This window comes from Panulirus ornatus, chromosome 15, assembly GCF_036320965.1.
Source record: "Panulirus ornatus isolate Po-2019 chromosome 15, ASM3632096v1, whole genome shotgun sequence".
NCBI classification, from domain to species: domain Eukaryota; kingdom Metazoa; phylum Arthropoda; class Malacostraca; order Decapoda; family Palinuridae; genus Panulirus; species Panulirus ornatus.
This window is the reverse complement of record NC_092238.1, coordinates 25,045,868-25,059,044: the sequence shown is the minus strand read 5'-3', so window position 1 is coordinate 25,059,044 and position 13,177 is coordinate 25,045,868. Positions and strand designations below refer to the sequence as shown.

General features: G+C 44.9%; 1 protein-coding gene across 3 annotated transcripts in view; it reads left to right on the top strand.

Moving 5' to 3' along the window:
* The first annotated feature begins 976 nt into the window (after positions 1–976).
* Myo10A (Myosin 10A) overlaps positions 977–13,177 on the top strand; it is a 230,012-nt gene continuing 217,811 nt past the window's right edge. For all 3 annotated transcript variants that reach the window (XM_071670624.1, XM_071670622.1, XM_071670623.1), the window contains exon 1: positions 977–1,151. The gene's annotated coding sequence lies outside the window, so the exon portion shown is untranslated. The remainder of the gene's footprint in view (positions 1,152–13,177) is intronic.

The following is a 13,177-nucleotide window of genomic DNA, read 5'->3' as shown; positions in this document are numbered from 1 at the left end:
ATGGATTTTTAAAAATATTTCTGACATAAGTCTTTTGAGTAACATTGCGTAGAATTGCAGTCAATTGTATATTTAAACGCTTAAAGGTTTTTAGACATTATTCCTGCTGGATCTTACGCACTAATCGCATATCAGAATGGCAATATAAAGACGTTTGTTTCTAGATCAGACATTTCACATTAACATGTCAATCATTAATTATACATATGATAGAAAGATGATGTTTGTATTTTCTGTTATTATTAGTTAAGACTTTCATTCGTTGTGAGGAAGGTGGATGATGGAGCGTGTGACCGTGTCTTTCTGGGTACCCTCGGCGAGGCTAGCATGAGCGATGATATTGGTAATTACGGGAAGACTTTGAATTTGTAATTATTTTTTTTTTTGAAAATTCACTCAAGGGCTCTATATTTATTGGTAAGCCGGTATGATTAAGATGAATTATATCTCTTGCGATAACATGTAGGTAGGATGGCTAAGTACGGTTTACAGAAGTTAGGCGATAATATAAAATAGTACGAAATTCTCTGACAAAGCTTCTTCGCCCGACTTAGGAAGTCTGGAAAGATGCAGGTTTGTATTTCTTCTCAATATATCTGGAAGAAATCTTTTCTGTACCATGAGAATCCTTCACTATGAACTGTGATACTTCAGATAAACTAATTATCTTTCAGTTAGCGTTAAGGAAAGTCTCTTAAATCAAAGTAACAAAATGAAGTTAAATGGCTCTTATTTTGATGCCAGAAGAGGAGAGAATAATATCAATGTTGGAAATTTCGTTTGGGATGAAGATGACTCTTGATAAGAGGTTTTACTAAGCCACAAGAAGGCAACTATATATACCTTGATTATAAAAGAATGAAGATGGTTATGACTGCTCTGTGACTAAACATAAAATGAAAATGAAAAGGCTACATAGTGTCTCTACGGCCGGGCGTGGAATGTCTTCGGTGTACAGGTAAAGTGAAGTCAGTGGGCTGTCGCTGGTCTGTGTAGAAGGACTGTTAGTGTGTCTGGCTGGGTGCTGCTAGGAACCGTGGATATATATTTAATACATGGATAAGGTGGATCCTCTCGGAAGCTTTAGTGTTAGGATAGTGTAGTGTTGTGGATATTTATACGTCCGGAGGAACACTACGTCTCTACCAAAGGTAAACATTCCACATTTTTTTTCCTTGTAAACATATTGTTTATATACATCTGGAGTTCAGTGTTAATATCTCTGTTAGAGTTAGATATAATAGTAAACACATTGATGTTGTACAAAGTAAAACTAAAAGCTTTGGAAAGGAGAATGTACAAGCTAATAACCAAGATAGAAAGAAATCTGTCCACCAGAAGACTTCAACGCTACCTGAACGAAGGAGCCTGCCCTCCCCCCCCCTATGTGCTGATGCCGGTGCTCTCAAGAAACCTGTCTCTACACAGCCATATATTTATATCCATGATTCTCTACACAAGTATTAGCTAGTTTTATAATACCAGATGATACTTATGTTACTGAAGAGCTGCGCGTTTCCTTTACTGGCGGGCATATCTTAAAGGATGTCATCATAGATTTCTAAATTATCATGTCTGGCACCCGTCTTGGCTGGCCAGCGGGTCGGCGCTGCTTGGATTTCGTCCACACGATGAATTTCTTGTCCAGGGCTCGGAAGTTGTACCCAGCTGGAACTTGTGTCTAAGGCTCAGACTTTGTGGAGAGGGGTTCACATATTGACTCACAAACTTGTGGTGTATAACCATGGTTTCGATCTGCCGGATAGGGTTGTTGCGATTAATGTATATTTCAGAGTTCAGTATAGTAGCGTGTTTCAGGGTTTAGGGTTAGTGTCGAGAAATATTAGTATTAGTTGCAGAATTTAGGGTTAGTGTTCCGGAGAGATATTGCTATTTATTCTTTATTCAAAATCTCCCGAATAAAGAAATTAATGTTCAAGGAATCGGATGCCAGACCGTTCGGTACCCACAGACATTTCTTTCCCTTATATTTACCGACGCCGTCTTCTACCGACAGTTTATTTCCAGATTTTACCTACATTTCATTAAACCAAACCTAGCTTATGTATGGAAGGGAACATCTTGTCGGTATGGCTGGCCGAAATATCAGCAAACTGGTCATAGAAATCTTTTGTTTTTTCTTTGGTTTTCAAAGTCTTTCAAAGGCTGGGTATGTATGTCAACGGCGCCAAGTTTCTCAAGGCTCTGCTATCAAGGGTTCTTTATTGTACCGGGTCAAGTGTCTTGAACTTCCATATTTACGATTATGCTAACCTGTTGTATGGTGTTTGAAATCTTGTCCCAAAATTTCTGGAGTGTCACACATGCTTTTACTTAAATGTAAACGTCTCGTTTATGCAAACAGCCTCGCCTGACCTTGAACTATTCCTTATATTCATTTTGATGACATTGACGATCATACTCAGAAGCAAAATGTCTTGAAACTTTTCGTACTCTTCATTATCGCGAAATTATATAACCGCTAAATTATGAGAGCTTGGAGAGTTTTTATGGCCGACTATTTTTTTTTTTCAGAACAGCCAGCCATCGAATTAGACACTCCCTTTTGTCAGGAGGCCCCTGGGTCTAGAATGAGGGTCATCACCTTAATTGTATAACTGGAGAATGTAGGCTTGGTCGTCTCTGGTCAACATGTGGGGGAAAGACCCTGGTCATCTCTGGTCTACAGCTGAGGAAATGCCTGGGGTTCCCTGTTCTACAGCTGGGGAATGCTGGGGGTTCCCTGGTCTACAGCTGGGGAATGCTGGGGTTCCCTGGTCTACAGCTGGGGAATGCTGGGGTTCCCTGGTCTACAGCTGGGGAATGCTGGGAGTTCCCTGGTCTACAGCTGGGGAATGCTGGGAGTTCCTTGGTCTACAGCTGGGGAATGCTGGGGGTTCCCTGGTCTACAGCTGGGGAATGCTGGGGGTGCCCTGGTCTACAGCTGGGGAATGCTGGGAGTTCCTTGGTCTACAGCTGGGGAATGCTGGGGGTTCCCTGCTCTACAGCTGGGGAATGCTGGTGGTTCCCTGGTTTACAGCTGGGGAATGCTAGGGGTTCCCTGGTCTACAGCTGGGGAAAGGTCGGGGATCCTCTGGTCTACAGCTGGGGAAGGGGGTCGTCCCTGGCCAGCAGGGTGATGGGGATTGGTTGGGGTGGGGGGGATAAGTATACCTGGGAGGGATGGGCGGACCAGTGTCCAGGCCACTCAGTCGGTCATTGAGCGGTACTGCCTGTTACAAGTGTGTGTGTGTGTGTTAGAATGTAAAGACTGAATACGTATACATGACTGTATGTATAGACACATGTTAGAGTATTTATACATTTAAGTTGTATTTATGGAACAATATTGAGAAGCAGTGCTGTCTGTAGTCAAAACTTAGACTCCTACCAGGTATGAGGAGTGGATTTGAAAGGAGCGAGGAATGTAGTTAGCTGTGTTGTAGACATGATTGGCCGCTCCATAGGAAGTGGATGAAAGTCTTCTTTGTAGGTCCCCGGGTTTGATGCTTGGAACCATACCATCCACGCGTGGATATCTGCAGCGGACTGAGGTTTGCATACTCCTGTCATACATCATGATTACATGCACTCATACGTCGTCAGTAACCCAATAGGCGGCCATAACTTGGGTTGAATATCATAACATTATACCTTTTGGTAACAAAACTCATATTTCCGCGTGGTAGAGAGGGTTCCAGGGATTTTCTATGTCATTACGGTTGCGCTACGCCCATGGGAGATACAATTGCAGTCAAGGTGGAATATGAAGGAGCTTGGCATTGTCTTCAGCTGGCTTTTGGAGATACATGGGGTCCTTTAAGCTGGTAGTGGGTTCCTGAAGGATGTGATGGGACGGTGTCTGTGCAAGATGATGCTTGAAACCGTAGTTCCTGGAAGGTTTTGTACCTTGAAGGTGCAGTTTCTGGAAGGTTTGATTTCAGAATGGTGTAGTCCCTGGAAGGTTTAGTCTCTTGAAGATGTTGTTCTTGGAAGGTTTAATTTCTAAAAGATGGTACTCCTGAAAGGTGTAGTTCCTTGAAGATGTAGTCTTTCATTGTGTAGATCCTTGAAGAGTTGGAGCACGAGTGGTAACATTTAAGTGTGGTGGTCAGCAAACATCTTGAGCCGTCATGATCAAGGATCGTACCGTCGTGCACAAGGATCGTACCGTTGAGATCAAGGTGTTGTACCGTCACGCTGAAGAGGTCGAAGACTTGCGAAAGTGAACTTTGTTGAATCGAAATTTTCTTTACAAAGAGAATAAAGAGTGTATGGTGTGGATGAGCACTTCCCCAGCAGATGTTGGGAGGCGAGACCTGCATATTGTTGATGTGTGTGTGTGTACAGGAGGGACGGCTGGCTGCCCCTGCTGAAGGAAGGTGTTGCAGGGTGTTACTTCCTGCACACCTGTGTGAAGGAAGAGGAGGAGGAGGGGGGGGGGGGGAAGGGAAGCTTTCGCAGGTGTGCTAGAAGTGTTGGTGCGGCAGGTGTTCCTGTGGTGTTGGGTGATGCAGCAGGTTTGGTGGTGGCCAGGCAGGTGTGGAGGAGCTCCACACCACAGTAAACACCACACCAACCACACCCACCACCCAACCACAACAAAATTTCATCATCTTTTGTTTTCCACGTTGAAAACACCCGTGCGATTTCAAGTTTCTCGTGGAATGGTTTCCATTCCAGTTGATGCAAATTGAAGCATTTAATCAGAACACGAATTTTTAATTTTCTCTCAGAGTAGCTACACAGTGCTAGTAAAATGAGGTGTTGCTTTCACGGTGGGAATACAGAGCAACAGTTAGGTGTCGGCATATTGCGTCCTGCCGCCGTTACCTCTGGCTAGTGGAGAATCACCTCTCATTCCTTCCGGCTTATCCCATTTTACGGGTAGATGTGGATTGATGAATGGATGGCGCTACGGTACGACCCTTGAGTCTCATGGTATGACCCTGATGATGATGATGATGATGATGGTGATGAGGTTGATGGATGATGTGGTGATGAGGTTGATGATGATGGTGATGAGGTTGATGAGATGGTGATGAGGTTATGAGATGATGGTGATGAGGTTGATGAGGATGATGATGATGATGAGGTGATGAGTTGATGATGAGTGATGAGGTTGATGATTGATGAGTGGTGATGTGGAGGTTGATGAGGATGATGGGATGAGGTGAGAGTGATGGTGATGGGTGATGAGTGATGATGATGATGATGATTGATGATGGTGATGAGGTTGATGATGATGGTGATGAGTTGATGAGGATGATGGTGATGAGGTTGATGATGAGTGATGGTTGATGAGTGATGGTGATGAGGTTGATGAGGATGATGGTGATGAGGTTGATGATGATGATGATGATGATGATGATGGTGATGAGGTTGATGATGATGGTGATGAGGTTGATGATGATGATGGTGATGAGGTTGATGAGTGATGATGATGATGATGATGATGATGGTGATGAGGTTGATGATGATGGTGATGAGGTTGATGATGATGGTGATGAGGTTGATGAGGATGATGGTGATGAGGTTGATGAGGATGATGATGATGATGATGGTGATGATGATGATGGTGATGAGGTTGATGATGATGGTGATGAGGATGATGATGATGATGATGAGGTTGATGAGGATGATAATGATGATGGTGATGATGATGATGGTGTGATGATGATGGTGTGATGATGGTGATGATGTGATGATGGTGATGATGATGTGATGATGATGATGATGATGATGGTGATGATGATGATGATGATGGTGATGATGATGATGATGATGGTGATGATGATGGTGATGATGATGATGATGATGATGGTGTGATGATGATGATGATGATGGTGTGATGATGATGGTGATGATGTGATGATAATGATGGTGATGATGGTGTGATGATGGTGATGATGTGATGATGATGATGATGATGGTGATGATGATGATGATGATGATGATGATGGTGATGATGATGATGATGGTGATGATGATGATGATGATGATGGTGTGATGATGATGATGATGATGATGATGGTGTGATGATGATGGTGATGATGTGATGATAATGATGGTGATGATGATGTGATGATGGTGTGATGATGGTGATGATGTGATGATGTGATGATGATGATGATGATGATGATGGTGATGATGATGATGGTGATGATGATGATGATGATGGTGATGATGATGATGATGGTGATGATGATGATGATGATGATGATGGTGTGATGATGATGATGATGATGATGGTGTGATGATGATGATGATGATGGTGATGATGTGATGATAATGATGGTGATGATGATGATGATGGTGATGATGTGATGATGGTGATGATGATGTGATGATGATGATGGTGATGGTGATGATGATGATGATGGTGATGATGATGATGATGATGATGATGTGATGATGATGATGATGTGATGATGATGATGATGATGATGATGATGACTTCCGATCGAACCAGTTGGGTGGTGGGGCGTCCGTCGACTTTCACCTACTACGCTCCCTACAGGTCCTCTCAGCACGACAGTACGACCCTTTAGGGTCAATAGTCAGGTCATCATTCTCAAGGGTCCTACTCTCATGCTCAAGCGCCATGCCGTCGTGCACAGGGCTCGTACCCTCGTGCTTAAGGGTCATACCGTCGTGCTGTAGGATCGTACCGTCGTGCTGTAGGATCGTACCGTCGTGCTGTAGGATCGTGCCGTCGTGCTGTAGGATCGTACCGTCGTGCTGTAGGATCGTACCGTCGTGCTGTAGGATCGTGCCGTCGTGCTGTAGGATCGTACCGTCGTGCTGTAGGATCGTGCCGTCGTGCTGTAGGATCGCACCGTCGTGCTGTAGGATCGTACCGTCGTGCTCAAAAAGTTGTAGTTTTGCTGGTTACATGTCTCGCCACTGTTGCCAGCAGACATACATATCTTGCTTCAAATGAGGATCGAACCCACACATTCTTCTTTCCTGAAGCAGCGAACCTCTCGCCATCACATTCAGCTTACAGAGTTGCCATGGAAGCGATACTCAACAAGCAGAACTAAGTGATGTCATGGCTCTTATAGATATACGTAATTCTCACCGGACATTGTGTATTCATTTTCAGAATCGAGAGAAATTTGCAATCTCGTTAGTTATCTAAAGATAATTCGTTTCTTGTTGTCAGATTGGAATCATTGATTAGTTTAGCCGTTCAGGTCTCAGTATAGGGTGTCAGGAGAGGGCTGGACGGGGATGACAACACTAACCAGAGACTGTCCGGTGGAAGTACTTGCCCAACATCTGGTGCCGGGCCACCACAGGGCAGGCCACAGTGGGGTGGCCCAGGTGAGGGCCACCACGTCCAGGATTGTTTCGTCCATTGAGGAGACCAGGAAGGGTGAGCCAGGTGAGGGCCACCACGTCCAGGAATGTTTCGTCCATTGAGGAGACCAGGAAGGGTGAGCCAGGGGAGGGCCACCACGTCCAGGAATGTCTCGTCCACCCAGGAGACCAGGAAGGGTGAGCCAGGGGAGGGCCACCACGTCCAGGAATGTCTCGTCCACCCAGGAGACCAGGAAGGGTGAGCCAGGGGAGGGCCACCACGTCCAGGAATGTCTCGTCCACCCAGGAGACCAAGAAGGGTGAGCCAGGGGAGGGCCACCACGGCCAGGAATGTCTCGTCCACCCAGGAGACCAGGAAGGGTGGCCGGGGGGTGGCGGCAAAAACCTTTCCCACCCATGTGATGTTATCAGGACCGGTACTAGTGGAAGCTTATTTAGAAGATGTCGTGTGTAATGTTGGTGGAGGTTGTCCCCTGGGGTTGGCGTGAGGCAGGAGGATCTCCATAGGTGGAGGTTGCCCCCTGGATTGTGTGTGAGACAAGAGGATTTCCACTTGTGGAGTTTGTCCCCTGGAGCTGGTACATTGCCGGAGGACTTCAACTGATGGAGTTTGTGTCCTGGGGTTGGGACACAGATGAAATTTGCATACTGGGTTGGTCCACATGTGGGCGTAGTGCCTTGGGGTTGGTCCACAGGTGGAGGTGGCGTCCTGGGGTTGGTCCACAGGTGTAGGTACTGTCCTGAGGTTGGTCCACAGGTGGAGGTAGTGTCCTGAGGTTGGTCCACAGGTGTAGGGAGTGTCCTGGGGTTCGGGTGAGGGAGGAGGGACTTTCACACTGACGTGTGGGTTCGTTGTCATGGTTGTTGTCCTTGAGGGCAGGGTGGGGGTGGCTGTGAACGCCCCTGCTCACACACACACACACACACACACACACACACACACACACACCCTTACCCCTAACCTTAGTCATTAATATCTTTTTTCTTTCTATGTAAATATACCTGTTTGTCTTACTGCCAGACGATACGACAAATGCGATAAAAACTAAAAACAAGTTTTCATTAGCGTTTTGTTTGTGTGAAGTGTTGCGAGGAAGGAGATCAAGGAGCCAAACAATCGATTGCGTAAGATTTTGAAACATTTATTTTCATGATGGCTTGATGGAGTTAAACTGAAAGTTACCTTTGTATCTATTTTGGGTTTTCGGGAAATTGATTTTTTCTAGAAGCTATACATGTATATAAATGTGTGTGTGTGTGTGTGTGTGTGTGTGTGTGTGTGTGTGTGTGTGTGTGTGTGTGTGAAAGAGTTTAGAATAAATGTGGACAAAGGTTAAGGCAGTGATGTGCAGCAGGTAGATGAGAAAGGATGGTTTAAGTTTGTATGGGATGGACCTGGAGGAAGTAGGGTGCTTTAGGTACTTGAGAGTGGAGGTGGCAGCGGACAGCGCCGTGGCAAGTGAGGGGAGTCGTAGGGTGGGAGAGAGCGGGGCAAAGACCCTGAGTGCATGTAGGAGTGAGTGTGGAAGAAGAGGTCACGTTCCGCCACGGCAAATATAGGTATTTTTGAAGGTATTAGTCATGCCGCCAGGGCTGTATGGATGTGAGTCTTGGGCCTTTGATCGCAAAGGAAAAGAAGTCGGTGGACGTGTTGGAAAGAAAGTTTTAGAAGACAAGGTGTGGCCCGAAACGGCTGAAATCGCGTAAGGAATAACATTGTAAGAGAGAGAGAGAGAGAGAGAGAGAGAGAGAGAGAGAGAGAGAGAGAGAGAGAGAGATGTTGTTTTAAGCACTGTCAGGTTGAAATAGCCGAACAGGTGTGTTGAATTGGTCTAGTTATATCGAAAGGATGAGTGAAGAGAGACTAACAAGCGGATCTGCGTGTCAGAAATGTACGGGGGAGAGGAGAATGGAGAGACCTAGGAGTAGATGGACGAAAGGAGGCTTTAGGGTATCGGGGCCTGATAATTTTGGAATAAAAATTGATAGAATAAAAGCTGAGTTCAGTGCTTAAAATAAGATACATGATCTATGTGATATACTAGGGTGGGAGGGGGAGGGGTTATCACTGGGCTTCAGTGAAGCAGGGCATATGAAGCGGTCAAGGTGGACTAGTGGGCAGCGTGTGGGGCTAGGCTGTGGGTGGGAGGCGCTGCCTCAGTATGTTATGTATGACAAACTTATGAGTGAAGCCCATGCTCGTTTGTTTCTGAGGCGACCTCGTAAGGCGGGAGAAGCATTGTGTGCATATAAATATATATATATATATGATTGTCCAATGTGATTGGACAATCACATGTTTACCAAATGGCGTCCTAGCTTCGTCTCTTCGATGTATATCAACTGACTGTTATATTCCTCTCCTGTGTCTCCCCTGATGATGTGATTATTACACGAAAGTGCACTTGGGAACTTTTCGTGTTTCATATTCCCCGTGGACTCATAGGAATATCTTGATCACGCGCAAAATTGTGATCCTTTCCAGTATATTTATTATTTTTTTTTTTTTTTTTGCTTTGTCGCTGTCTCCCGCGTTTGCGAGGTAGCGCAAGGAAACAGACGAAAGAAATGGCCCAACACACCCCCATGCACATGTATATACATACGTCCACACACGCAAATATACATACCTACACAGCTTTCCATGGTTTACCCCAGACGCTTCACATGCCCTGATTCAATCCACTGATAGCACGTCAACCCCGGTATACCACATCGATCCAATTCACTCTATTCCTTGCCCTCCTTTCGCCCTCCTGCATGTTCAGGCCCCGATCACACAAAATCTTTTTCACTCCATCTTTCCACCTCCAATTTGGTCTCCTTCTTCTCCTTGTTCCCTCCACCTCCGACACATATATCCTCTTGGTCAATCTTTCCTCACTCATCCTCTCCATGTGCCCAAACCACTTCAAAACACCCTCTTCTGCTCTCTCAACCACGCTCTTTTTATTTCCACACATCTCTCTTACCCTTACGTTACTTACTCGATCAAACCACCTCACACCACACATTGTCCTCAAACATCTCATTTCCAGCACATCCATCCTCCTGCGCACAACTCTATCCATAGCCCACGCCTCGCAACCATACAACATTGTTGGAACCACTATTCCTTCAAACATACCCATTTTTGCTTTCCGAGATAATGTTCTCGACTTCCACACATTCTTCAAGGCTCCCAGAATTTTCGCCCCCTCCCCCACCCTATGATCCACTTCCGCTTCCATGGTTCCATCCGCTGCCAGATCCACTCAGAGATATCTAAAACACTTTACTTCCTCCAGTTTTTCTCCATTCAAACTTACCTCCCAATTGACTTGACCCTCAACCCTACTGTACCTGATAACCTTGCTCTTATATATATATATATATATATATATATATATATATATATATATATATATATATATATATATATATATGTATTATCCCTGGGGATAGGGGATTAAGAATACTTCCCACGTATTCCCTGCGTGTCGTAGAAGGCGACTAAAAGGGGAGGGAGCGGGGGGCTGGAAATCCTCCCCTCTCGTTTTTTTTTTTTTTTTTTTTCAAAAGAAGGAACAGAGGGGGCCAGGTGAGGATATTCCAAAAAAGGCCCAGTCCTCTGTCCCTAACGCTACCTCGCTAACGCGGGAAATGGCGAATAGTTTGAAAGAAAAAGAAAATATATATATATATATATATATATATATATATATATATATATATATATATATATATATATATATATATATATATATATATTGTCCTATATATATATATATACTGTGCCTGAGGATTGGCGGAATGCGTGCATAGTGCCATTGTACAAAGGCAAAGGGGATAAGAGTGAGTGCTCAAATTACAGAGGTATAAGTTTGTTGAGTATTCCTGGTAAATTATATGGGAGGGTATTGATTGAGAGGGTGAAGGCATGTACAGAGCATCAGATTGGGGAAGAGCAGTGTGGTTTCAGAAGTGGTAGAGGATGTGTGGATCAGGTGTTTGCTTTGAAGAATGTATGTGAGAAATACTTAGAAAAGCAAATGGATTTGTATGTAGCATTTATGGATCTGGAGAAGGCATATGATAGAGTTGATAGAGATGCTCTGTGGAAGGTATTAAGAATATATGGTGTGGGAGGAAAGTTGTTAGAAGCAGTGAAAAGTTTTTATCGAGGATGTAAGGCATGTGTACGTGTAGGAAGAGAGGAAAGTGATTGGTTCTCAGTGAATGTAGGTTTGCGGCAGGGGTGAGTGATGTCTCCATGGTTGTTTAATTTGTTTATGGATGGGGTTGTTAGGGAGGTAAATGCAAGAGTTTTGGAAAGAGGGGCAAGTATGAAGTCTGTTGGGGATGAGAGAGCTTGGGAAGTGAGTCAGTTGTTGTTCGCTGATGATACAGCGCTGGTGGCTGATTCATGTGAGAAACTGCAGAAGCTGGTGACTGAGTTTGGAAAAGTGTGTGGAAGAAGAAAGTTAAGAGTAAATGTGAATAAGAGCAAGGTTATTAGGTACAGTAGGGTTGAGGGTCAAGTCAATTGGGAGGTGAGTTTGAATGGAGAAAAACTGGAGGAAGTGAAGTGTTTTAGATATCTGGGAGTGGATCTGGCAGCGGATGGAACCATGGAAGCGGAAGTGGATCATAGGGTTGGGGAGGGGGCGAAAATCCTGGGGGCCTTGAAGAATGTGTGGAAGTCGAGAACATTATCTCGGAAAGCAAAAATGGGTATGTTTGAAGGAATAGTGGTTCCAACAATGTTGTATGGTTGCGAGGCGTGGGCTATGGATAGAGTTGTGCGCAGGAGGATGGATGTGCTGGAAATGAGATGTTTGAGGACAATGTGTGGTGTGAGGTGGTTTGATCGAGTGAGTAACGTAAGGGTAAGAGAGATGTGTGGAAATAAAAAGAGCGTGGTTGAGAGAGCAGAAGAGGGTGTTTTGAAGTGGTTTGGGCACATGGAGAGGATGAGTGAGGAAAGATTGACCAAGAGGATATATGTGTCGGAGGTGGAGGGAACAAGGAGAAGAGGGAGACCAAATTGGAGGTGGAAAGATGGAGTGAAAAAGATTTTGTGTGATCGGGGCCTGAACATGCAGGAGGGTGAAAGGAGGGCAAGGAATAGAGTGAATTGGAGCGATGTGGTATACCGGGGTTGACGTGCTGTCAGTGGATTGAATCAAGGCATGTGAAGCGTCTGGGGTAAACCATGGAAAGCTGTGTAGGTATGTATATTTGCGTGTGTGGACGTATGTATATACATGTGTATGGGGGGGGGGGTTGGGCCATTTCTTTCGTCTGTTTCCTTGCGCTACCTCGCAAACGCGGGAGACAGCGACAAAGTATAATAAAAGAAAAGAAAAAAAAAAAAATATATATATATATATATATATATATATATATATATATATATATATATATATGAGAATGTTTAAGAGATGGGTCTCACGAGTTTAGAGCTTCCTCCCCACACACAACACAGGTCATTACATACTCGTACATAAACCCAGTCGGCTGGGATGCGACCATAGTAGTTTGGCAGACCTCCCCCACCCCCCACCCTCCTGACTCTCCCAGCCTAGCCACTCTCTCCACACTCCCTGAGGGTGAGAGTAGGTCGGTATGTGGGTCAGGAGGGCCTGGCCACACCTGGCCAGTCTGCTCCTGTGGCCCCACAAGCCTCACACAGCAGCTCTGCTGCCTCCGTGACTGTTTATGAATCGATATCTTTTTATCGGCCGCTCGTAATGTTAAAGTTTGTCCTTCAGATATCTTCACTACGTAATGTTAAGGTTGGCCTGTAGATAGAGCAAGTGCTGGACATTTAAGAATCTAACGGTGTGAATTTTGTTGGTCTAACATCTTT